This window comes from Elephas maximus, chromosome 27 (assembly GCF_024166365.1).
Source record: "Elephas maximus indicus isolate mEleMax1 chromosome 27, mEleMax1 primary haplotype, whole genome shotgun sequence".
Taxonomy (NCBI): domain Eukaryota; kingdom Metazoa; phylum Chordata; class Mammalia; order Proboscidea; family Elephantidae; genus Elephas; species Elephas maximus.
This window is the reverse complement of record NC_064845.1, coordinates 37,627,757-37,654,496: the sequence shown is the minus strand read 5'-3', so window position 1 is coordinate 37,654,496 and position 26,740 is coordinate 37,627,757. Positions and strand designations below refer to the sequence as shown.

Sequence of the window (26,740 nt, the reverse complement as noted above, 5' to 3'; positions counted from 1 at the left end):
ATTCTGCTTAGGGAGTAGTTAGGTTGCCACATTTACTTTCTTTTGGCATCTTGTGCACGTTCTTGGTTACTTGGCTTGGGAAGAGCTGGTCAGAGATTACCTGAAGACTCGTGACTTTCTTGGCCTGAAAAAAATATTTTGTGTGTAGGAAGGAAATCGCAACGGTATCAGAATGATTCGTTCGCCTAAATACATAGGTAAGGAGGCTTTCAGGAGATGCAGGCGCTTGCAAACGTTTGTATCTTTCCTTAAGGGAAAAGGAAACGTGAAGTTTACCGAGTCGTAGGAAACTTATTAGTGCTGAGAACTTATTTTTGCCTTCCTCCCTTCCTTTTGTGAACAGAAGGTAATTGGACAGATTTGAAGGAAGAGTTACTCGCATGCATTGGGAAATTATTCCCTAAATCAGTACCTGTTCTGCAAAATAATGGGGGAGAACTTGAGATGTGCTTTTTAATACTGTTTCTTAGTGAGTATTGTGCCTTGCGTTCTGAATCTAAGTAGTATTATGAATTCTCATTTCGTAAGTGAATTTTATGTTTAGGCTGGTGCTGAAGGTGTGTATCATTTGGTAGCAGAAGGGGTCTACTTGGTGTTGACATCATCTCAGGACATGATACTTTGAAAAACTAGTCAGTCAAGTTTATGCCTTTTATTTCAAATTGTAGGACTGCGCTGTCCAGTATAGCCACTAGCTGGAAAAAACAAAAACAAAAAACCTGTTGCCCTGGAGTCCATTCCGACTCATAGTGACCCTATAGGACAGAATAGAACTGCCCCCATAAGGTTTCCACGGAGCGGCTAGTGAATTCGAACTGCCGACCTTTTGGTAAGTATTGTAGCTCTTAACCACTGTGTCACCAGCCACTAGTCACCTGTGGCAATTAACATTTAAGTTAATTAAAATTAAATCAATTTCAAAACTGACTTCCTCGGTCCTGCTAACCACATTTCAAGTGCGCAGTAGCTACATGTGACTGTTAACTATCCTACTGGACAGCACAGATAATAGAAGATTTCTGTCATCAGAGAAAGTTTTACTGAACAACGCTGTTAAAGAATAACAAGCAAAGCACAGTTGAAATAAAACAAATTGGTTTCTCTTTGGAAACTGATTCGTGTACAGTTATCTCACATTATACTCCAAGGGTGTGAAACTCAAGATCTAGATTTTCCTCAAATTTTTACCATTCTAAATAACTTTGTGTTCCCATAAGTAAAGGCTGAGGTAATGATTGTTTGCTTTCTTTAGTTTCTAATCCTGTACTTTTGGGAAAGTTATTTTTATGATTTAAATTATGTGTTAGGGATTTGGTGAACTTTTAGGAGAGCACACTATTTTATTCACTGTCAGGTTTAAACAGAAATAGGATTGTGTTTTCAGTTGGTCATAAAATCCAGTTGCACCTTTGTGTATGGTATTTAGGAATTGCACTCATGAAGTGACTGTGATGCTACTCCAGTTTTATATAATATCCGGTAATACTAAGTGGTAAAGTTGATCTATTTAAACATCACCTGTAAACTTGAGGGTACTTGGATAAGTTAATAAAATGGCCTGGCTCAGAGCAGGTAGAAGAGCATTGAGGTTTACCTGTAAATCACTAAGCCGTTGGCTTATCTTGTCTGTGTTTTGGAAGACATTGAGAAACGAGTTTAATTTTGCCTAGTTTGAACGGGATAGCTGTTTTAGAAGTCGTCTTGTATGTTGATACTTTAGAGTTAGAAGTGATGGTAAAAGTGAAATGGAACGTAAGTACTATTTGAACTTTCTCATCTACAGAAAAAGCAGCTCAGCTAAGATGAATTACTTTATTTGGAGGAAAGCAGGATGAGATCTGAATAAGTACAGGTGAGTTTTAAAGCTGGAAGGTACTTGACATACATTTAGCTCAAAGAATAACAGGTAAAGCATAAAACGAATTGGCTTCACTTACATTTGAGGCTGGAAGTAGTAGAACCTACTTTTCTAGATCTGTTTCCATATTCATCTTGTATTTTGTTTTCTTCTAGCTTTGTAAAATACAGCCTAATATATACAAGCTGTAAAAAAAAATTTTTTTTTTTTTGGTGTAGATGGGTAGTGGTCATTTTTTCATTGTGCGTTTAAGCATCAGGAGACTTAGAGATGGTTTAAATATAAAATCACTGAGCAAATAAAGCAGTTTGTTCAAATACCGAATCAGTAATCTGAATGAGAGAGCTTTCCTTCATCTTATGCCAGTACCTAATTATGTGGGTAAAAAGTTATTTCTTACTACTGTGTATTAATTGGTGAAAATAATTTAAGACTTTTTAAACTAAAATTAATTTCTTATTCTTTGTAGAGTAAAAACATGAACTTTTCCCCAGATTATTTCGCTTTAGTTTACACAGCATGAATCTGTAGCAGTTGCAGGGTTTTGTTCAACAGGTGTTGCTGTTGGTATTTTTCTCTTTCAAGTTAATAAAAATGTAATCCTACATGACTGCATTTTAACTTATTAGTGGTTCATAGTACATTCATTATAATAAGAAAGATAGACGATCTTTGTTTAGATCAGGGATCACAAATTCACATGCCTATGCGGACTACAGTAGGGAGTGATGTCTGGAGATCACAGCATGTAGGAGCAGGTATGTTACTTGCTGCCATTGTTAACCGTGCAGGTATGCCTAGTGTCTTTAGAACTCCTTTTTTTTTTTTTTTTTTTAAGGAATTCAGCACTCTGGATTCTTAATACAAAATCTCTTTTTATAAGAATTTAATGCTATGGCTTTAAAAACGGGCTTGTAGGGAACTAGCTTGCAACCTGTAGTTTTAATCAGCTTGAGAAAACAAAGTACTAAGTAAGATTCCTATTAAAAAGTTTTCTTCAAGGTAAAATGACCAAATTGGTCATTGGTCATAAACTTGAAAAAATTGAGGTATAATTTAGGTCACATATATTGAAAGCTATATATATTGACTCGTGGTGACCCCATGTGTACAGAGCAGACCTGTGCTCTATAGGGTTTTCAAGGCTCTGACCTTTCAGAAGCAGATCGCCAGACCTGTCTTCTTAGGCTCCTTTCGGTGGGTACGGACTACCAAGTTTTGGCTAGTAGATGAGGGCTTAAACATTTGCGCCACCTAGAACTGTGAGATGTAATTTACATAACGTGAAACTCACCCTTTTACAGTGTACAGTTCAGTGATTTTAAGTTTATTCACAAAGTTGTGCAGTTATTACCACTGTCTAATTTCAGGTCATTTTCATTACTCTGAAAAGAAACCCCATATCCCATTAGCAGTCACTCCCTATTTGTTCCTCCCCTCAGCCTCTGGCAAGCACTAATCTGCTATCTGTCTCTATGGATTTACTTATTCTGATTATTTCATATAAACAAAGTAGTATAATATGTGGTTCTTTCTGTCTGACTTCCTTCATTTAACATACTATTTTTAAGGTTCACGTATGTCGTAGTATCAGTCAGCTGGTTGTAAACTTTTATATTATGTTTCCATTGCCATCGAGTCGATTCCAACTGATACTGACCCTATAGGACAGAGTAGAACTTCCCCATAGGGTTTCCAAGGACTGGCCGGTGGATTCAAACTGCTCACCTTTTGGTTAGCAGCCTCTGTAGCTCCACATCATGTTTAAAACCAAACCCAGTGCTGTCAAGTCGATTCCGACTCATAGCGACCCTATAGGACAGAGTAGAGCTGCCCCATAGAGTTCCCAAGGAGCGCCAGGCAGATTCGAACTGCTGAGCCTTTGGTTAGCAGTCGTAGCACTTATCACTACGCCACCAGGGTTTCCATATCATGTTTAGGGGTTCCTAAAAAAGTTCCTATATTTGTATGCTATTTCACTGCTTCCTGTAGTGTTTGTTGATGTTGTTGTAAGGTGCTGTCAGATCAGTTCTGACTCATAGTAACCCTATGTACAACAGAACGAAACATATCTGGGCTTGTGCCATCCTCATGATGGTTGTTATCCTTGAGCCCATTCTTGCAGCCACTGTGTCAGTCCATCTCATTAAGGGCCTTCTTTTTTCCTGGTCCTCCACTTTACCCTGGCAAACAGGTTTCATGTCAGCTTCCAGACTAAAACAGACTAGGAAGAAGGACCTGGCAGTCTACTTCTGAAAAGAATTAGCCAGTGAAAACCTTATGAATAGCAGCAGAACATTGTCTAATATAGTGCTGGAAGATGAGCCCCCCAGGTTGGAAGGCACTGAAAAGATGACTAGGGAAGAGCTGCCTCCTCAAAGTAGAGTCCACCTTAATAATGTGGATGGAGTCAAGCTTTCAGAACCTTCATTTCCTGATGTAGCACGATGTCTTACATACTTTGGACGTGTTATCCGGAGGGACCAGTCCCTGGAGAAGGACACGATGCTTGGTAAAGAGAGGGTCAGCAAAAAAGAGGAAGACCCTCAATGAGATGGATTGACACAGTGGCTGCAGCAGTGGGCTCAAGCATAAAAATGGTTGTGAGGATGGCGCAGGATCAGGCAGTGTTTCGTTTTGTAGTACGTAGGGTCACTGTGAGTCAGAGCCGACTTCACGGCACCTAACGACAACAATCTCTTTATCAAGCATGATGTCCTTTTTCAGGGACTGGTCTCTCCTGATAACTTGTTCAAAATATGTGAGATGAAGTCTCATCACCCTCCCTTCTAAGACGCATTCTGGCTGTACTTCTTCTAAGATGAATTTGTTCGTTCTTTTGGCAGTCCGTGGTATAGTCAACATTCTTTGCCAACACCACAACTCAAAGGCATATATATACACATAAAATGTATGTATTGCATATATAATTTGAGATGTTGTTATGTATGTTTTCTGAATCTGTTGTATAACTGGGGCTCCCTTCTGGGTTAGTGGTCATTAGGTGAGGATTCTTGATATGTTGAAGGTTTTTATGAACAAGCTTTTTAGTTATCTAGTGCTCCTGTGACAGGTACCATAAGTGGATGGCTTTAACAGGCAGAAATTTATTCTGTCTGAGTTTATGAGGCTAGAAGTCTGAATTCAGGGCTCCAGCTCCAAGGGAAGGTTTTCTCTTTTTATCAGCTCTGGGGAAAGATCCTTGTCATCAATCTCCCCCTGGTCTAGGACCTTCTCAGTACAGGGAACCTGGATCCAAAGGATGCACCCGTTCCTGTCTTTTCTTTTGGCGATAATGAGGTCTGTCTCCTCTCTGCTCCCATCTCTCTTTTATATCTCAAAAGAGGCAACCCAATCCTGTAGATCGTGTCCTGCCTCATTAATATTATGTTGTTGTTTTTGTTGTTAGGTGCCGTCGAGTCGGTTCCAACTCATAGCGACCCTATGCACAACAGAGCGAAACGCTTCCCGGTCCTGCGACATCCTTACAGTCGTTGTTATGCTTGAGCTCATTGTTGCAACCACTGTGTCAGTATGCCTCGTTGAGGGTCTTCCTCTTTTCCCCTGACCCTGTACTCTGCCAAGCATGATGTCCTTCTCCAGGGACTGATCCCTCCTGACGACATGTCCAAAGTGTGTAAGACGCAGTCTCGCCATCCTTACTTCTAATGAGCATTCTGGTTGTACTTCTAAGACAGATTTGTTCATTCTTGTGGCAGTCCATGGTATATTCAATATTTTTTGCCAACACCACAGTTCAAAGGCGTCAACTCTTCTTCGGTCTTCCTTATTCATTGTCCAGCTTTCACGTGCATATGATGCGATTGAAAATACCATGGCTTGGGTCAGGTGCACCTGAGTCTTCAGGGTGACATCTTTGCTCTTCAACACTTTGAAGACGTCCTTTGCAGCAGATTTGCCTAATGCAGTGTGTCTTTTGATTTCTTGACTGCTGCTTCCATGGCTGTTGATTATGGAACCAAGTAAAATGAAATCCTTGACAGCTTCAGTCTTTTCTCCTTTTATCATGATGTTGCTCATTGGTCTAGTTGTAAGGATTTTTGTTTTCTTTATGTTGATGTATAATCCATACTGAAGGCTGTGGTCTTTGATCTTCATTAGTAAGTGCTTCAAGTCCTCTTCACTTTCAGCAAGCAAGGTTGTGTCATCTGCATAACGCAGGTTGTTAATGAGTCTTCCTCCAGTCCTGATGCCCCATTCTTCTTCATATAGTCCACCTTCTTGCATTATTTGTTCAGCATACAGATTGAATAGGTATGGTGAAAGAATACAACCCTGACGCACACCTTTCCTGACTTTAAACCAATCAGTATGCCCTTGTTCTGTCCGAACAACTGCCTGTTGATCTATGTAAAGGTTCCTCATGAACACAATTAAGTGTTCTGGAATTCCCAGTCTTCGCAGTGTTATCCATAGTTTGTTATGATCCACACAGTCAAATGCCTTTGCATAGTCAATAAAACACAGGTAAACATCCTTCTGGTATTCTCTGCTTTCAGCCAGGATCCATCTGACATATAATAGCAGTTAGGATTTACGACACATAGGTTAATCTCATCAGATCACAAAATGGTGGGCAATCGCACAGCATTGGGAATCATGGCTTACCCAAGTTGACACCCATTTTATGGGGACACATTTCAGTCCATAATAGTAGGGTTGGCATATCTCAGTGAGTAGAGAGAATAACTTTACTACTATTTTAGTAAGTTCACAGTTGATCTAGTCCCCACTAAGGGGGTAGAACATTGTACTTTGAACTTTGTTTATGGAGGCACAGGGGAAGATGATCCCTGAAAAATCTTGTAATTTGGCATACAGAATGCATGAAGTGTCTGAAGAACACTGAGGCCCAGCTATTGAGGTACTTTATATCAAGGGTACTCCTTTTCTGCTGGTGACTGTGGGACACCCAAGAGTACATTAGGTACTGTGTCTGCCCTTAAGGATCTTATTGGCTATGAGAGGAGAAAAGATACACATAAATACAGAGTGTGTGAGATACTTCACATGAAAAGCGTTGTGGAGGTCGAAGACAAACATAAAAAGCATATTATTTGAAAATATAATGAACAAGTGTATTTTATGTTTCCTAACTTTATGAGTAGCTTGTATAATACAAGGAAACCCTGGTGCTATAGTGGTTAAGGGCTATGTCTGCCAACCAAAAGGTTGGAAGTTCTAATCCACCAGGTGCTCCTTGGAAACCCTATTGGGCAGTTCTACTCTGTCCTATAGGGTCACCGTGAGTCAGAAATCGACTCGACAGCAACAAGGGTTTTGGTCTAATACAAAGTAGAACATGGTGAACTCTATAAGAGATGTAGGTAACTTGTTTCAGAATTCAGAAAGGAGCAGATGATCTGATCATGGACAGAGGGACACCGTCACGGCAGGGGGGGGGTTTTAGGTTTACCTGGAAGTATTTGTAAAAAGCAGACAGTTGTGCATGAAAGCAAAAAGAGGGAACCATAAGGTCAAGCCAGAAGGAGGATGTTGTGCCTATGTTGGAATAGTAAAGAGAGAGAGAGTGCCCTGATTGGTGCAAGTAGTTGTAAAAGAACGGGAGATAAATTACCTAGGTTAACTGTGACTACATTATGAAGTACTTTAAATATCAGGCTAAGAAGTTTGGATTTGATTGGTAGGCAATGAGAAGTCATTATAGCTGTGCTTTCTTAGAGTCTGTCAAGGACTTGGAGAGAAATGTGCATATATGTACTTACTCAAGAGGGCCCATAACTTTCATTAGATTCTCAGAAGGGCCTATGACCCCTGAAAGTTAAATTACCACTATGTTACAGGTTTTAGAAGAGTAGATTACAAAAGACAGATAAACACCCAAGGCCAGTTGGGTGGCTATTGCTGTAATTCAGATTGTATGTAATATGTTTGAGTATAAACTGAGGACATTAAGTACTAAGCAAAAGTTTGAACGGAAGTGAGTATATCTTTAAAGGTCCCACATAGCCATATTAATGGCTCACTCATAAGTACAATTGAGAGTGACTGTCATATATTTTGGAAACCCTGGTGGCGTAGTAGTTAAGTGCTATGGCTGCTAACCAAAGGGTTGGCAGTTCGAATCCGCCAGGTGCTCCTTGGAAACTCTATAGTGCAGTTCTGCTCTGTCCTATAGGGCTGCTATGAGTCGGAATTGACTCGATGGCACAGGGTTTGGTTTTTTTTTTAATCATATGTTTTTGTTGTTGTCGTCGTTATTTAGTCCCAGCAGGATAAATTAAACTTTATGAAAATGAAGTCAAACATTGATTAAGGCAGTAAAAAAGAATCAGATAATCCAGGTGTTTAGATTTGGGTTGTGTTAGGTTTTTCAGCATTTTATCTTGTTATTTGGTTTTTATTATTCTAGTCTAACATAAAATTGATATTTTGTGAATGTACTCTGGGGTGAAGTGACCTTGGAAAAATGCTGTGTGTCTGGACAGAGTAGTTTGGGATGAAGTCTTTTTGTTTTGGATAATGTTCCTGGTAGACGGCCACATGAAATCAAATCAGTCACACAGTAATACTTCTGATTCAAAACAAAATTTAATGAAATCTCCGGTTATTAGTATGTTGTGTACAAATATAAAGTTAGAATGATTACAATTATCATATGCTTTTTAGTTTTTATTTCCACCATTCCCCATTCTTATTTATATGATAACTATCCTCCTTATTTGAAGCTCTTTAAAAAAAAAAAAAAGGAAAAAATTACTAACATTCTGCTCTGTATTTGCTGATTGGCATAGGAAACAGTCTGGTTCAGTTATTACTTCACAGCTTTAGGGAAAAGGCCACTTAATTTATTAGTTTATTATCAGCTTAAAAGTCAATCTTTTGTACTTGTAAGGATTTAAGGCCACAGGTAACATTAAAACATGCAGCATAGGATAATTAAAATACTTAAAAAGTAAAATCAGGTAAGAAATATTTGTTCTAAAGCTTAGAATGAGAGTTATTACAATTGAGCGCTACATTTAACTTTATTTCCTGTTATCTAAGGTAAAAAAAAAAGATTGATTTTATATTTTATAGTATAAAAAATAAATAATTTTTTTTGTATATTTTATATTTTTTAAATATTTTATAGTAGGGAGCACAAATTACTTTGGAGAGGTAGCCTTTTCCCTTGCATCAGTTTCTGGATTGAAAAATTTGATCACTTTTTCTTTTTTAGATAGCTTTATTGAGATATATTCACCTACCATATAATTTACCAATTTAAATTATACAGTTCACAGAACTGAACAAGTATCATTACGATCGATTGTAGAACATTTTTATCATACCAAAAAGAAACCCCTCACCTCAAAGCTGTCACTCCCTAAATGCGTATCCTCTCCAGCTGTAGATGACCACTGAACTGTTTTTGTCTGTGTAGATTAGCCTTTTCTGGATATTTTGTATAAATGGGATTAAATAACATATGTCCTTTGTGATTGTCTTCTTATCTTTGGAGATGTATCTATTAAGATCCTTTTTTCCTTTTTTTAATTGGGTTATTCGTCTTTTTATTATTGAATTGTAGGAGTTCTTTATATATTCTAGATAGAAGTCCATTATCAGATACAACATTTATCAGATTTTTCTACCAGTCTGTAACCTGTCTTTTTGCTTTTGTGATGGTGTCCTTTGAAGCATAAAAGTATTTAATTTTGATGAAGCCCAATTTATTTTTTCTTTGGTTACTTGTTCGTTTGTTGTCACATCTAAGAAATATTTGCCTAACTCAAAGTCATGAAGAGTGTAGTGGGTTGAACACTGGTCCTGAAAAAGACATGTCCAAGTCCTTACCTGAGGATCCTGTAAATGTAATCTTACCTGGACAGAGGGTCTTTGTAGATGTAATTAAGGTAATGATCTCAAGATGAGGTCACCCTGATTAGCGTGGGCTCCAAATCCAGTGGAATGTCCTTGTAAGAGATAGAAAAGGAGAAGACTGAGAGACCTAGAAACACTTGGGAGAAGGCAATGTGAAGATGGAGGCAGAGATTGAAATCACGTACCCTCAAGCCAAGGAACGACTGGAGCCTGAGATGCTGAAAGAGGCAAGAAAGAAGTCTCCCCTAAAACCTTTGGAGGGAGGGCAGCTGTGTGGACACCTTGATTTTAGACTTCTGGCCTCAGCTGTGAGAAAATAAATTTTTGTTGTAAGCTACCAAGTTGTCATTTGTTATGGCAGTCCTAGGAAACTAGTACAAAGAGTTGTGTAGTTACAGCTCTTACATTTTGGTCTGTGATCCATTTTGAGTAAGTTTTGCATATGCTATGAGGTAGGAGTTTAACTTCATTTTTTTGTGTGTCTAGACTATTCTTTTCCCATTAAATTGTCTTGGTATCCTTGTCAAAAATCAACTGACTGTAAATGTGAGGATTTATTTCTGGCCTCTCAATTCTGTTCCACTGGGCTATATCAGTACCATACTGTCTTAATTACTTGTAGCTTTGTAGTAAGTTTGGAACTGAAAAGCATGAGTCCCCCAACTTTATTCTTCTTCTTCAAGATTATTTTGGCTTTCCTGGGTTACTTGCATTTCCACATAACTTTTAAGATCAACTTGTTAATTTCTGCCAAAAAGGCTGTTGGACTTTTAATGGGAATTATATGGAATCTCTGGATCAGTTTGAGGAATACTGCCATCTTAGCAATATTGTCTTTCAGCCCATGAATATGGGATGTCTTTCCATTTATTTAGTTTTTTTTTTTTTATTTCTTTCAGTGATGTTGTTTCCAGAGTACAAGTTTCTTAATTTTATTTTTAGATTGTTTATTGTGTATACAAATACAGTTGTCTTTTGTATATTGCTCTTGTACCCTGCAACTTTGTCGAACTTGTTTATTAGTACTAATAGTTTTGAATGGATTCCTGAGCATTTTCTGTATATGAGATCATGTCACCTGTGAATAGAGAGAGTTTTACCTCTCTCCAGCCTAGCCTTTTATCTCTTCCTCTTGATGAATTGACCTGAGCAGAATCTCTAGGACAGTGTCGAATAGAAGTGGTGAGAGTAGACATCCTTATCTTGTTCCTGATCTTCTGGGGAAAGCATTCAGTCTTTTATTTTAAGTATGATGCTAGCTGTGAGTTTTTCATAGATGGCCTTTATCAGTTTCAGGAAGTTCCCTTCTATCTCTAGTTCGTTGACTGGTAGCTTCTTATACATGGATAAGAAGTTCCCACCTTGGGTCCATGATATAGCCATATAACTAGAAGGAAAGATCCCCTGGCTTTAGCCAAGGTCGTATATTGTCGGAACTTGTCCATTCTCAAGATTTCTAAATATTGCTTTTTTATTAGTGATTCTCAAATTTGTGATTCTGGTTTTGAATTTTCGCCTAAGTTCTAATCTCTCTGACATTTGCTTATTTGATGAGTCCAGTTAGCTACCAGTCTGCCATTCCAAATTCAGCACGACTTTATTCATGCATTCATTTGATTGATTCATTTACTGTACATTGAGTGCTATTCCAGACTCCAAAGGATACGAGAATATTTTTGGAGAAATGTTTAGGGTAAGAATGGCTCTAACACAGAGGACCTGGCATGTCAACAGAGGACCCTCTTGGAGATATGCAGGGGCCGTATCACGAAGATCCTGTGAGCTAAGTTCTAAGGAGTTAGAACTTTTTTCTGAGAGTAGTGGTGAGCCACTGAAAGATCTGAAGCAGGCAATCAGGGTCAGATGTGAATCTTGAACAAATCGTGAGGAAGGAGAGCTAGTGTAGAATATATAGATTGATGTTGAAAATGAAGCCGGAGGTTGGGGAACTGGTAGTTCTATCATTTGAAAAGAAAAGAAAGCCCGAAATAATACAGTGGCAGTGGAGCTCTGGTGGTACAGTGACTAAGAGCTACAGTGAGCCATGGCTCCTAACCAAAAGGTTGGCAGTTCAAATCCACCAGCTGCTCCTTGGAAACACTGTGGGGAAGCTCTGCTGTGTCCTATAATTAACTCGGTGACAGTGTTGGTTTTTTGTTTTTTAAGTGGGGATAGATGGTAGATTTTTAGGAAGTCAAAAATGGATAGTACTTGGTAACTGGATTATAGAGGCTGAAGGAGCAGGACAGTACCTCCATGATTCCTATGGTTTTAACTAGGTGGCCTAGGTGGTTAGGGAACAAACAGAGGGAACTGGTTTGGCAGGAAGATGAATTCATATTTGGATATGTTGGGGTGCTAGCAGCACATCTACATTGGAGAAGTGTTATAGTTGTTGTTAGTTGCCATCAAGTTGATTCCGACTCATGGCGACTCCATGTGTACAAAGTAGAACTGGGTTTTCAAGGCTGTCGTCCTACATAAGCCGGTCATCAGGCCTGTCATCCAAGGCACATCTGGGTGAGTTCAAACTGTCAACCTTTTGGTTAGTATTCGAGTGTTTTCAGGGTCTGCACCACCTTGGAAATCGTAGGCAGTTAAATGTGAGGCTGGATTCAGAGAAAAATGTTTTAGGTGATAATTAATGTGAATGAGGTCACTCAAGGAATGAGCAGAGCTCGTGGTCAATGAGAGTATAATGGAGACTATAGGATGAATAGAGGAAAGGAAACCTGAAATGAAGCTACAAGAGGTAGGAAGAAAGCTACGAGAGGCTGCTGTTACAGGCCAAAGTAGGGAAGAATTAGCTCAATTTTTCGTTATCCTTTAGTTTTCCTTTTATCCAGTACATTGTTTTAAACTTTAACATGAAAATTTTTTGTTTTGCTTTTCCCATTTGCCTCATGGTCTTTACTACCTAAGCCAGTGTTTCCTAACTTGGACATAGAGTCACTTGGTGAGATTAAATGCAGGTTCTTTGGGTCCTGGTAGACCTACTGAATGAGAATCACCTGGGATGATACCTTAGAATCTGTATTTTTTAAAAACTTCTGTGATAAAGACTTGCTCTTTACCAAGCTTGTTTCTTTTTATCCCTGATGCCAGCTAACCTATATTTACTAATCCCTTTGCGGTTGGGGATGGCCATATGATTGAGATCTTTCCATAGGAAATTAAGCAGAAGTGTTGAGTGTCACTTTATCCACTGCAAATACGAAGCCCCCTTGATCGATCCTCTCTCTTCCCCACCTGCTGTCTGGCAGTTGTATGTATGTATGATAGAGCAACATTGGAAACGAGGGGTCAAATAGAGCTGAGCATCTGTCAGCCTGCGTCGTCTCCACCCTCCTCAAACTGATCATTAACACTGATTTTGGTCTTTCTGTATGCAGGGATTAAAAATAAACTATTGTGTTATGCCACAGTTTTGGAATTTACGTATTATACCATCCATTGTTACATTAGCCAGTATGGTTTCTTAGATTACTATTAAAGGATCAGAGTTTGGGAACAATGGCCCTTTGTCTATGCCATTTGTATTTTTAAACTCATTTATATGGTAGGGTAGTCTTCAGTTTCAAACAACGTATTGCATTAGGCAAATCTGCTGCAAAGACCTCTTTAAATTATTAAAAAACAAAGATGTCACTTTGGGGACTAAGGTGCACCTGACCCAAGCCATGGTATTTTCATTTGCCTCATATACATGTGAAAATTGGACAATGAATAAGGAAGGCTGAGAAAGAATTGATGCCTTTGAAGTACGGTGTTGACGAAGAATATTTAATATACCGTGAACTGACAGAAGAGCAGACAAATATGTCTTGGAAGAAGTAGCAGCCAGAATGCTCCCTAGAAGCGAGGATGGTGAGATCGTGTACTTCTGGCATGTTATCAGGAAGGACCAGTCCCTAGAGAAGGATATCATGCTTGGTAAAGTAGAGTGTCAGCAAAAAAGAAGACCCTCAACAAGATCGATAGACACAGTGGATACAACAGTGGGCTTAAACATAGCAAGGATTGTGAGGATGGCGCGGTTACTGGGCAGTATTTCATTCTGTTGTACATAGGGTCGCTGTGAGTTGGAAGTAACTCAGTGGCACCTGACGACAATAGTCTTCAGTTGTTGACTTACAGGAACTGTAGGTAAATATTGTGTTTTTTTTTTCTGTAATAATTTTAATGGAAATGGTTTTGTTAACATCCTGATAATTTTATTAAATGACAAACATTTGCATGCTTACTGCCTCCTGGTCTTTGATGCTGGAGATACATCTATATATAAAACAAAGGGTCTGCCTTCTGGTATGGAATAAGGTGGACTCAGATAAGGGCAAGTGTCTTACCTATACTTTGGAGCGCCAAGGGAGAAGTGGCTAATTGAACCCAAGGTGGAGTGGGTGGAGTCCTTCTCGATGTTTATATCCCTTTTGTAATATTGTTCTCTTTTGTACTCGTTGGACAGGAGTCATACATAACCTCTTTAAAATATCCCTTTAAACAAAAAAAACCAAACCTGCTTCCATTGAATCGATTCCAACTCCTAGTGACCTTATAGGACAGAGTTTCCAAGGAGCGCTTGGTGCATTCCCTTTAGAAGATCAAAAACCACAAGGACATGTTTGGTAGATTTGTGTTCCGTGGGGTGTGCCGAATATGTGCCTTTTCTTAATCTCCATCACTAAGAAAATTATTTAAGAGAACTATAAATTTTAGTCTTGATGCAGATTATATTGTTAAATGTTGCCTGCAATTAACAAAGAAAAAAATGTAAAGAAAACCTTATTGATGATATTTACTCTTTCCCTCTTCCTTTGTAGGGAAATTTTGGATTGGGAATGGTGGAAGTCAGAAAGAACCTACTTTCTTCATAAACATGGTATGCGAAATCTGTGTAAGTTCCATAGGGTAAAATCACACAATTAATCAAACAGGACTTGGAAAGATCTATCTGTCTCGACAAACCCATGGCTGTCCAGTTGATTCTGACATGACGACTCCATGTGTGTAGAGTAGAACTGCACCCTGTAGGATTTTCTCGGATGTAGTCTTTATGGAAGCAGATCTCCAGGTTTTTCTTCCGTAGTGCCACTGGGTGGGTCCGAACCTCCACCCTTAAGGTTAGTAGCTGTGTGTGTGTGTGTGTGTGTGTAGATGGATGCATTTGTATATGAATAAACAAAAGTCTTCTATATTGCATAGTTCTCTAAATACTTAGGGATTTCCCCTAGTTTTGAAAGCTTACACGCTAGGCAGTGTGTGGTTGCAGTGTCGAACTGGATCGTTACCAGTGTGTGGAAAGTGTTCCCAGGAGAACTATAAAAGGCTGAGCAAGTGAGAGCCACAACCTGGAGAAATAGGCGTGCCATGTTCTTGGAGTTTGTTGGACTTGTTTGTTAACAACAGTTGGCTTTTAAAGGATATGTAAGCGACTGCAGCATCAGTAGGGTTGAAACCAGGTGACTAGATCAGCGTAGCAAGTGTAATATTAGTTAGGCAAGACAGATAAGTAGCCTAATCCGAGGTACGAGCAAGTAGTTAGAAACTAGCGTGTCTGTGAGAGCCTGCAGGATTCAAATAGGGAAGATGTCTGGGATCAAGAGACTTGAGTAAATGAGGCCAAGGAGCTATGTAACCTTGCAGACATTCTCATGTGATCTTGTAGCAGGGACATTGAGAGAGAACCTGGTTAGAGTATTTCCTAATAGAGAAGCTAGTCAAGGGGGAAAATGAAATATGGGCTGTATGTCCTATAGAAATGTTTCTGTGTGATTGTGTATATGTTCAGTAATGGCTAATCTACTCACTTAACAATGGATGAACTTGTTATTTTAAAGAACCTTACTGTAAATGATTTAAAATATGAAGTCCTTTAATAGGATAAGTTATCTTTTATCATAAAACTGAATTTCTGTATATCACCTTCACTTAAATTTAGGTGCTCTGATGGTTTGACTGTTACAGGTGATCACTACAGAGACTATTTTGCGTGTTCTCATGAATTACTGGAGTCTTGGTGCCATAGTGTTTAAGAACCCAGCTGCTAACCAAAGGTCATCAGTTTGAATCTACCAGCCACTCCTTGGAAACGCTGTGGGGCAGTTCTGCTCTGTCCTGTTGGGTCGTTATGAGTTGGAATCGACTCGACAGCCTCAAGTTTCAGGTTTGGTAAGTTATTGGCTTACAGATTCAGTTAATGTCAAATGAACTCCGTACCTGCTCACCTTGTGCCTCTCTTTGCTCCTTGGAGCCGCAGTTCTGAACTTGAAATTTCTTTTCTCTGACCACAGCTTCTTTCATTCTTGGTTCTTCCAGTGAACCTGAGCTTTGCTGTATTAAGCCTACTTCGCTTAGTCGCTCAGTTCACTTTGGCCACAAACTGACCTCTGGAGAAGCCTTGACCTTTTGATTTGCACAGTCCTGGTTAGAGCAGTGTTTTTCAAAGTGTATGCACTGCTAAAGGGGCAAGGTGGGCAAACCTCACCTTTGTCATTTCCTTGTCACCACTTACATGGCATTTTGTCTCTCTTACCCTGACCACCCAGAGTTAAACTAGACCTCATCCCTGGCCACCTAGGGCCAGGTCATTGGGTACCAGCCGTAGGCTCAGAAGTCTGCACAACTCCCATCACTTCAGACCAGCTGGCCCCTCTCTCTCTCTCTCTCTCTCGTCCCCTAGGACTAGCCTGTGTAGCCTTTCTCTGTCACCCAGATGCCCAGACCTGGGTCTTCACAAATCTCTGTCCTGCTAGCCCCTGCTGGCTTATTGCCCCCTGGGTTTGCTAATTCTCTATAACTGCTTACAAAATTCACAGAAACTTTTTAATTTGTTGTTGTTGTGTGCTGCTGAGTTGATTCCAACTCAGAGCAACCCTTTTGACAGAGTATAACTGCCCTATAGGGTTTCCTAGGCCATAATCTTTACGGGAGCAGATTGCCAGGTCTTTTCTCCTGCGGAACCACTGGGTGGGCTCAAACCACTGGTTAGCAGCAGAGAGCTTAACCATTGTGCCACTAGGGCTCCTTTACTTGTACCTACATTTACCCATTTGTTATAATAAGAAAGAATACAAGCAAAGAAAGACGTCAGACAAGGTCTGGGAGAGGGCCCTGTGGCGCAGCGCAGAGACAGTCTCTGACTTTCATCTTTATCCTCCCATCTTGTCAGCTGGGGATTATGTGCCTGATGATTTTATACATGGTGTTAGTTGATGAGGACTGAGGAGGGATGGCAGGAGCTGAGACTAGGGGAGGAAGAGTATATAGGGGCAATTCTAAACTAAGGGGCTTGAAATTTATTCTCACAGCTGTGGGGTGGCAGCCATTGGAAACGTTTATTTAGAGTTTTGTTGTTCAATTTGAGCCTTTAGGAACCGACTTTGCAAAGACTGGGCTCTGAATGCTTAGAGATGGCAGTGACAAATCACAGGTTCAAAGAGGAAGGTGAATCTGCCTTTTTCTCTGGAATTGGTCCTTCATTCTTTTGGGCAGTTAAAAGCTGTTTGTATCCAAGAAGCTACTTCCTTGCAAGCATGAAATATTTACAAATTTGTGACAGAGTGATGTATAGTATGTGGAGAGGGAATCATGAGAGCTCTCTGTGAGGTTTGTACAGCAAGTTTGAGAAAACCACTATTAAAGGAGACCCCGGCTGGTGCAAATGGTTAACGTGCTCAGCTCCTAACGGAAAGATTGGAGGTTGGAGTCCACCCAGAGGTGCTTTGGAAGAAAGGCCTGACAATCTTCTTATAAAAAAACTGCCATCGATAACCCTGTGGAGCACAGCTCTGCTCTGACATACGTGGGGTTGCCATGAGTTGGAATTGACTGGACAGCAGCTGGTGTTTTGGTTTGTTACAGACTGAACAGATTGCTTATTGTTTGTGTATATGGAGTGGGGTGTGTACTGAAAGCTTAAACATCCTCTGGCATCTTATTTATTTTTGACTGTTGAAGGAAGGCTAGGCTGATAATAGCAGTGCCTTTTAGTAGTTGACATAACAGGGAAGTGTTTGGCCTTTTACTTACTTGGAACCCACAGCTTTTTTTTTTTTTTAAACCATAGGTAGGCTAGGTAAGAGGCTTTGTACTTGGTTTTTAGAAGAAATTTAAGAGCAGTAAATTGACTGCCTTCAAATTTTTGCTACCAGTTCTTCACAGAAGTACAAAATGCAGAATCTCTGCCTGATTCCTTTGTAAACAATCCTTGTGATTGTCAGCTTGCCAAGGAATGCTTTTTTCTTTTGAGTAATTTCTGGGGAATACCTTGCTTTGGATCACCCTTAGTTATTGCCCAAAGTTGCCTTCGGGAGTACAGGTGCTCTTTTCCCCGCTTATTCATAAAACCATTAAATTCTACTGTTTTCAGGAATTTAACATTGTTTTCATTGAACTGCTGTAAGTTAAAATTGAAACGGTGAGAGAATTTACCTATTTAGTCTTGAGCTTAAAATTTCCCAAAGAGTAGGAGCCATAGTTTTGCCCACCACCAAACATAGAACAAGTAATTTTGAATGTATGGACATGATTATGTCATGGCCTTTCTAAATACAAAAATACAACTTTCACTTAGAACATTGAGTACTTTGATAATATCTTTACTGATATTGGTGAGAATGTGGTGAAATTGGTCCCATTATAGTTTTTTCTATTTGCCTTTTTTTTTCAGTTATGTTTTAGGTGAAAGTTTACAGAGCAAATTAGTTTCTCATTAAAGAATTAATAGACAAATTGTTTTAGGACATTGGGTGCCAACGCTTTGATGTGTCAACACTCTCCCCTTCACGCCGTGTTCCCTGTTTCCATTTGTTCGCTTGCCTGTCCCTTCCTGCTTTCTTTATCTTTGCTTTTGGGCTGGTGTGTTCATTTAGTCTCATAAACATGGTTAAATTATGCAGCCAGTCCCTCAGGTGTGTTATCGTCTGCCGTATAGACTTGTCTCATCTTTGGCCTAAGAGGGAGCCTCTGGAGTACTTTTGTACCGAGTTAAAAGGGTATCCGGGGGCCATAGGCTTGTGGTTTTTCAAGGTTCTGTCAGACCAGCAAGTCTGGTGTTTTTTTGTGTGTTTGAATTTGAATTTTGTTCTACATTTTTCTCCTGCTCTGTCCAGGACCCTGTATTGTAATTCCTGTCAGAGCAGTTGGTGGTGGAAGCCAGGCACCATCTAGTTGTTCTGGGCTCAGCCTGGCAGAGATTGTGGTAGTTGTGGTCCATTAGTCCTTTGGACTAAACTTTCCCTTGTGTTTTGTTTTTTTAATAGACTGAGGTAATCCTGTTTATTTGTCTACATGTTTATGGTGTCTCCCTGTACTGGAATGTGAACTTTAAGAGGACAGGGACCATGTGTCTTTTATATATTGCTGTATCCCTGTCATGGATTGAATTATGTCCCCCTCAAAAATGTATGTGTTCACTTGGTTAGGCCACGATTCCAGTATTGTGTGGTTGTCCTCCATTTTGTGATTGTAATTTTACGTTAAAGAGGATTAGGGTGGGATTTTAACACCCTTACCAGGTCACATCCCTGATCCAGTATAAAGGAAGTTCCCCAGGGGTGTGGCCTGCACCACCTTTTATCTCTGAAGAGATGAAAGGGAAGTGAGCAGAGAGTTGGGGACCTCCTACCACCAAGAAAGCAGTGCCAGGAGCAGAGCTTGTCCTTTGGACCCAAGGTTCCTGTGTGAGATGCTCCCAGACCAGGGAAAGACTGATGACAAGGACCTTCCTCCAGAGCTGACAGAGAGAGAAAGCCTTCCTCTGGATCTAGCGCCCTGAATTTAGACTTTTAGCTACTAGACAGTGAGAGAATGAATTTCTTTTTGTTAAACCTGTGCACTTGTGGTATTTCTGTTACGGCAGCACTAGATGTCTGAGACAATCCCTATCACCTATTACAGTGCTTTGCGTAGAGTGGACACTCAAGTAATTGCTGAATGAATTCTGATTTGGTGTGGCTTAGATGGTATCCTGACATATATTAAAAAAGCACCTCAGGTTATTTTGATGTGCACTCCCATGGTTGAGAAACCTTGCTCTATCTTCCCTCTCTAATGCGCTTGAGATACAGAAGATATCACTCTTGAAATTGGTAATCTCATTTCCCTAGTAGGAAAAGTTTAATTTGGTAATGTTATTCAGGTGTTGTTCGTAGGTGGGACTCAGAATGGACAATTGCATTCCATCATCAAATAATTAAGTTTAGGAAAGGTGGGAAGATAGACCTAAAATTGAGTTTATTCCTTTTTTTTTTTTCTTTTTGTAAAAAAAAAAAAAAAAAACAGTCAAAGTTAGACTTCCTAGATGGTTTTCCTTCAAAACACTACTTCTCAATGTTGGGTGGGATAGGATTTTGCTTCTGGAGGACATTTTGACGTCCGGAGACGTTTTAGATCCCTTGTGGTTAGTGGTTAAGCGATCAGCTGCTAACCAGGAGGTCAGCAGTTCAAATCCAGCTGCTGTGTGGGAGAAGGATGTGGTAGTCTGCTTCTGTGAAGACTAAAAAAAAAGACTACAGCCTTGAAAACCTGATGGGACAGTTTTACTCTATCTTACAGGGTTACTATGAGTCGAAATGGTCTCCACTGGCAATAGGCTTTTTAGTTTTAATTTAAATATGCACATATCTTACGTTTTAAAGACTTGTTTGTATATGTAAGTCAGTAGTTTTCAAAGTGTAGTCCTTGAACCCTTAGGAGTAAAACCTGTTCATATTAATACTAAAATATTATATGCCCTTTTCTCTTTGATGTTTGGATGAAAGATACAAAAGCAATGCGGAGTAAAACAGCTGATACCTTAGCAGGAAATCAAGGCAGTGGCACTGAATTGTCTAGTAGTGTGTATTCTTCTCTGTCATGAATACTTCACGTCATACAGTTAAAAAAAAAAACCTCATTTTTCCTTCAGATTCTTTTTCAGTACAAATTAAATTTTACTCTACTTGGCTCTAGAGTATCTGTGTGATAAAATGGGTATGTGCTGCAGAGGAAAAGAATTTGTGTGATTGAGTTGCTAGCTCAGCTACCCCCCTCCCCATTTTCATGTAATATCTTCTTTAATTGAAAGAACAACTGAAAAACCATGGTTATTCAGACTTGGGTATTTGGCAAACATTTCTTTGAAAATGAACAAAATGAACTTGTTACTAATAAAATTGGAGCTTTCAGGCAAAAATTAGAATTTGGGGAAATCTGTATGGGCCACCTTGAGCTTGATAGCATTCTAGTAAAGACATTCGTGGTAATAATGATAGTAATAGTGATATTATATAATGAACTGTGTCAACATTTGGAAGAACTGAATAACTCAGTAAACCAACATTTTCCAGATGGCGTTATGAAATCACACGTAGGTAAAGATCCCATTCAAAGAGCACATTAGACAAATGGATTTTGTATGTGTGTGTGGTAAAATACGTATAACAAAACATTTGGCATTTGAACCATTTGTATGTGTACAATTCAGTGACATTTATTACATTCACCATGCTATGCAGTTGTCATCCCTATCCATTTCCAAATTTTTTTATTATCATCCTTAACAGAAACTCCATACTCCTTAAGGAATAACTTTCCATTTTCCCCTCCCACCTGCCCTTAGTAAGCTCTAATAAACATTGATCTCTATGCATAGAGATTTTATATAGGTGGGTCATACAATATTGTCCAGTAGTGTCTGACTTAGTTCACTCAGTATAATCTTTTCAAGGTTCATCCATGTTTTACCATGTATCAGAACTTCATATTTCTTCATGGCTGAATTACTGCATTGTATGGATTTCCCACATTTTATCCATTCATCTGTTGATGGATACTTAGGTTGTTTCCACTTTTTGGCAGTTGTTAATACTGCTTCCCCCACGTGTCTGTCATTTTGTCGTACTGTGGGGGCTTGCATGTTGCTGTCATGCTGGAAGCTCTGCCACTGGTATTCAGATACCAGCAGGGTCACCGATGGCAGACAGGTTTTAGTGGAGCTTCCAGACTGAGACAGACTAGGAAGAAGGACGTAGTGGTCTATTTCTGAAAAGAATTAGCCAGTGAAAACCTTATGGATAGCAGTGGAACATTGTCAGAGACTGTCCCAGAAGATGAGCTGCCTCCTCAGAGTAGAGTTAACTTAATGATGTGGATCGAGTCAAGCTTTTAGAACCTTCATTTCCTGATGTGGCACGACTCAAAATGAGAAGAAACAGCTGCGAACATCCATTAATAATCGGAACCTAGAATGTACAAAGTATGAATCTAGGAAAATTGGAATCATAAAAAACAAAATAGAACACATAAGCATCAATGTCCTAGGCATTAGTGAGCTGAAAAGGACTGGTATTGGCCATTTTGAATCAGACAGTCGTATGGTCTGCTGTGCCAGCAGCAACAACCTGAAGAGGAATAGCATTGCATTCATCATCAAAAAACATTTCAGGATCTATCCTGAAGTACAATGCTGTGGGTGATAGGATAATATCCATACGCCTGCAAGGAAGATCAGTTAACGTGACCTACTTTTCAAATTTACGCACCAACCACTAAGGTCAAAGACAAAGAAATTAAAGATTTTTTTACCAACTTCTGCAGTCTCCAATTGATTGAACATGCAATCAGGATGCATCGATAATTACTGGTGATTGGAATGCAAAAGGTGGAAACAAAGAAGGATTGGTTGTTGGAAAATATGCCCTCGGTGATAGAAATGATGCTGGAGATGGCAAGATAGAATTTTGCGAGACCAGTGACTTTTTCATAGCAAGTATCTTTTTTGAATAACATAAGTGGCGATTATACACCCGGGCCTCACCAGATGGAATACACACGAATCAAATCAACTACATCTGTGTAAAGAGATGATGGAGAAGCTCAGTATCATCAGTCAGAACAAGACCAGGGGCCGACTGCAGAACAGACCATCAGCTGTTCATATATAAGTTCAAGTTGAAGCCGAAGAAATTAAGAACAAGTCCAAGAGGGCCAAAGTACAGGCTTGAATATATCCCACCTGAATTTAGAGACCATCTCAAGAATAGATTTGACACATTGAACACTAATGACCAGACAAGTTGTGGAATGACATCAAGGACATTATACGTGAAGAAAGCAAGAGGTCATTAAAACGACAAGAAAGAAAGAAAAGACCAAAATGGATGTCAAAAGAGACTCTTAAACTTGCTCTTGAATATTAGGTATCTAAAGCAAATGGAAGAAGTGATGAAGTAAAAGAGCCAAACAGAAGATTTCAAAGGGTGGCTCCAGAAGACAAAGTAAAGTAACCTGGAGTTAGGAAACCAAAAGGGAAGAACATGCTGGACGTTTCTCAAGCTGAAAGATCTGAAGAAAAAATTCAAGCCTGCAGATGCAATATTGAAGGCTTCTACAAGGAAAATATTAGATGACACAGGAAGCATCAAAAGATGATGGAAGGAATACACAGAGTCACTATACCAAAAAGAATTGGTCAACAGAACCGGTGGTACTGAAGGAAGAGGTTCAAGCTGCACTGAAGGTATTGGCAGAAAAACAAGGCTCCAGGGATTGATGGACTACCAGTTGAGATGTTTCAACAAACAGATGCAGTGCTGCAAGTGCTCACTTGTCTATGCCAAGAAATTTTGGAAGACAGCTTCTTGGCCAGCCAGCTGGAAGAGATCGGTATTTGTGCTCCTTCCAAATAAAGGTGATCCAACTGAATGCAGAAATTATCCAACAGTATTGTTAATATCACACGCAAGTAAAATTTTGCTGAAAATCATTTAGAATGAGCTGCAGCAGTATATCAACAGGGAACTGCCAGAAATTCAAGCCAGATTCAGAAGACGAGGTGGAAAGAGGGATATCATTGCTGATGGCAGATGAATCTTGGTTGAAGTCAGAGATAACCAGAAAGATGTTTACCTCTGTTTTACATTCACTGAGCAGAGGCATTCTACTGTGTGGCTTACGAGAATTTATGGGTGATTGCCAAGGATGGGGATTCCAGAACACTTAATTGTGCCCATGAGGAATCCGTACATAGATAAAGAGGCAGTCGTTCGAACTGAACAAGGGGATACTGCATTGTTCAAAGTCAGGAAAGGTGTGTGTCAGGGTTGTATGCTTTCACCATATTTATTCAATCTGTCTGCTGAGGAAATAATCCGAAAAGATGGACCATATTAAGAAGAATGAGGCAACAGGATTGGAGGAAGACTCGTTAACAACCTGCAATATGCAGATGACAACACCTTGCTTGCCGAAAGTGAAGAAGACTTGAAGCACTTATTGATGAAGATCAAAGACTACAGTCTTCAATATGGATTATACCTCAACATAAAGAAAACAAAAATCCTCACAACTGGGCCAGTAAGCAGCATCATCATAAACAGAGAAACAATTGAAGTTGTCAAGGATTTCATTTTACTGGATCCATAATCAACACCCATGGAAGCAGCAGGCAGGAAATCAAAGGACACATTGAGTGAATCTGCTGCAAAAGACCTTTTTAAAGTGTTAAAATGCAAAGATGTCACCTTGTAGGCTAAGGTGGGCCTGACCCAAGCCATGGTGTTTTAAATTGCATCTGCATGCGAAAGCTGAACAGTGAATAGGGAAGACTGAAGAAAAATCAATGCCTTTGAATTAATGGTGTTGGCGAAGAATATTGAGTACACCATGGACTGCCAGAGGAACGAACAAATCTCTCACGGAAGAAGTACAACCAGAGTTCTCCTTGGAAGCAAGGATGGCAAGACTTCTTCTCTCATGCTTTGGATATGTTATCAGGAAGGATCAGTCCCTGGAGAAGGACATCATGCTTGGTAAGGTGGATGGAGGGTCAGTGAAAGAGAGGAAGACCCTCAACGAGGTGGATTGACACAGTGGCTGCAACAATGGGCTCAAACATAGCAACAATTGTTAGAATGGCACAGGACTACACAATTTTTCATTCTGTTTTCCATAGGGTCACCATTAGTTGGAACCAACTCAATGGCATCTAACAGCAACAACAACAATAATAATGCTCCAGTGAACATTGGTAAGCAGGAAACTAAGACCCTGAGTCTTAGGCTGGGTGTTCTAGAGAAGCAAATCCAGTAAAGCGGATAAGTACATATAGAGAGAGATTTGTGTGAAGGAAATAGCTACTGTGGTTGTAGAGGCTGGAACATCCTAAATCCGTGGATCAGGCTGGAGGCTTCTCATGAATCACATAGCAGCAGGGCTGGGGAACCCAAAATGGGCAGGCAAGATGGCAGGTAAGCTGCTAGCTCAAGTCCCAATAACTGGAGGTCAGACAAACAGGAGCCAGCTGCAAAGTCCAGAATGAGCAAAAGTCCATGAGCCTTGCCAGAAAGTCTACCTATATTGGTTGCAGGCCACACCCCCAAGGAAACTCCCTTTCAACTGATTGGCGACTCACAGCAGATCCCATCATTGAGATGATTACATTATATCAGATCTTATGGAAGTGATTACATCATTATACAACTGCCAAACCACTGAGAGTCATGGCCCAATCAATCTGAAACACAACCATAATGATCACACCCTGCTTTCAAGTCTTTTGGGTAGGTATATACCTAATAGTGCAACAGCGGAGTCATATGGTAATTCTATGTTTAACTTTATGAGGAACCACCAAACTTTTCCACAGCAACTATACCATTTGACGTTCCCACCAACAATTGATTAGGGTTCCAATTTTTCCATATCCTTACCAACACTTATCTTCCATTTTTCTGGTAATAGTTATCCTAGTGAGAGTGAAGTGGTATTGTGGTTTTGATTTGCGTTTCCCTAATGATTAATGACGTGTCAAGCATCTTTTTTTCCCTTAAGTTAAAATATTTTTTTGTTTATTGTACTTTAGGTGAAGATTTACAGAGCAAACTAGTTTCTCATTTAACAATTAATACACATACTGTTCTGTGACATTGGTTGCCAACCCCATGACATGTCAACACTCTCCCCTTCTCAGTCTTGGGTTCCCCATTACCAGCTTTCCTGTCCCCTGCTGCCTTCTTGTCCTTGCCCCTGGGGTGGTGTGCCCTGTTAAGTCTCCTTTTTTTTTTTTTATGGGCTTGTTTAATCTTTGGCTGATGGGTGAATGATGACTTCATTACTGAGCTAAAGTGTGTCTGGGGCCATACTCTAGGGGTTTCTCCAGTCTCTGTCAGGCCAGTAAGTCTGGTCTTTTTTTGTGAGTTAGAATTTTGTTCTACATTTCTCTCCAACTCTGTCTGGAACACCCTGTTGTGATCCCTGTCAGAGCAGTTGGTGATGGTAGCCAGGTACCATCTAGTTGTGCTGGACTCAGTCTGGTGGAGGCTGTGGTAGTTGTGTTCCATTAGTTCTTTGAGTTAATCTTTCCCTTGTGTCTTTGGTTTCCTTTATTCTCCCTTGTGTTGAGCGTCTTTTTATGTGCTTATTGACTGTATGTTCTTTAGAGAAATGTCTGTTCAAATCCTTTGCCCATTTTTAAATTTGGTGGTTTGTTTTTTGTTGTTAAGTTGTAGGGGTTTTTTTTGTTTTGTTTTGTTTAATATTCTGGGTACTAAACCCTTATCAGATACATGGTTCCTAAATATTTTCTCGGATTCTGTAGATTGTTTCTTAACTTCCTTGATAAAATCCTTTGGAAGTTTTTACATTTGGAGAACTGGATTTATCTGTTTTATCTTTTGTTACTAATGCTTTTGGTGTTATATCTTAGAATCCACTGTCGGAAACTGGATCCCAAAGCGTGTTTTATTCTTAGCATTTTAAGCTTTTAGTTCTGACATTTAGATCATTGATCTGTTTTGAGTTAATTTTCATACATGGTGTGAGGTATGGGTCCAATGTCATTCTTTTGCAATCTTTTTCTCAGCACCATTTATTAAAAACTATTCCCCAATTGAATGCATTTGGCACCTTGTAAAAAAATCAGTTGACCGTAGAAAATGAATTTATTTCTGGACTCCCAATTCTATTTAATTTGTTTATATCTTTGTCATTATACCAGCACCAAATTGTTTTGATTACTGTAGCTTTATACTAGTTTTTGAAATAGAGAAGTTTGAG

The 26,740-nt window shown here is 39.6% G+C and overlaps 2 protein-coding genes across 16 annotated transcripts in view; both read left to right on the top strand.

Annotated features, from left to right (window-relative positions):
• LOC126068459 (ral guanine nucleotide dissociation stimulator-like) overlaps positions 1-26,740 on the top strand; it is a 490,075-nt gene that overhangs the window by 409,737 nt on the left and 53,598 nt on the right. For 7 of the 13 annotated variants that reach the window (XM_049871001.1, XM_049870996.1, XM_049870997.1 and 4 more), the window contains one exon: positions 15,671-15,874. The exons of 3 other annotated variants lie outside the window; for them this stretch is intronic. The gene's annotated coding sequence lies outside the window, so the exon portion shown is untranslated. Of the gene's footprint in view, positions 1-14,526; positions 14,586-14,609; positions 14,827-15,670; positions 15,875-26,740 lie in introns of those variants that run through there. 3 more of the 13 variants (XM_049871000.1, XM_049871004.1, XM_049871007.1) reach the window with 3 other exon arrangements.
• Positions 205-26,740, top strand: part of LOC126068466 (uncharacterized) — a 1,054,989-nt gene continuing 1,028,453 nt past the window's right edge. For all 3 annotated transcript variants that reach the window (XR_007515703.1, XR_007515702.1, XR_007515704.1), the window contains exons 1-2: positions 205-829; positions 1,784-1,852. The gene's annotated coding sequence lies outside the window, so the exon portion shown is untranslated. The remainder of the gene's footprint in view (positions 830-1,783; positions 1,853-26,740) is intronic.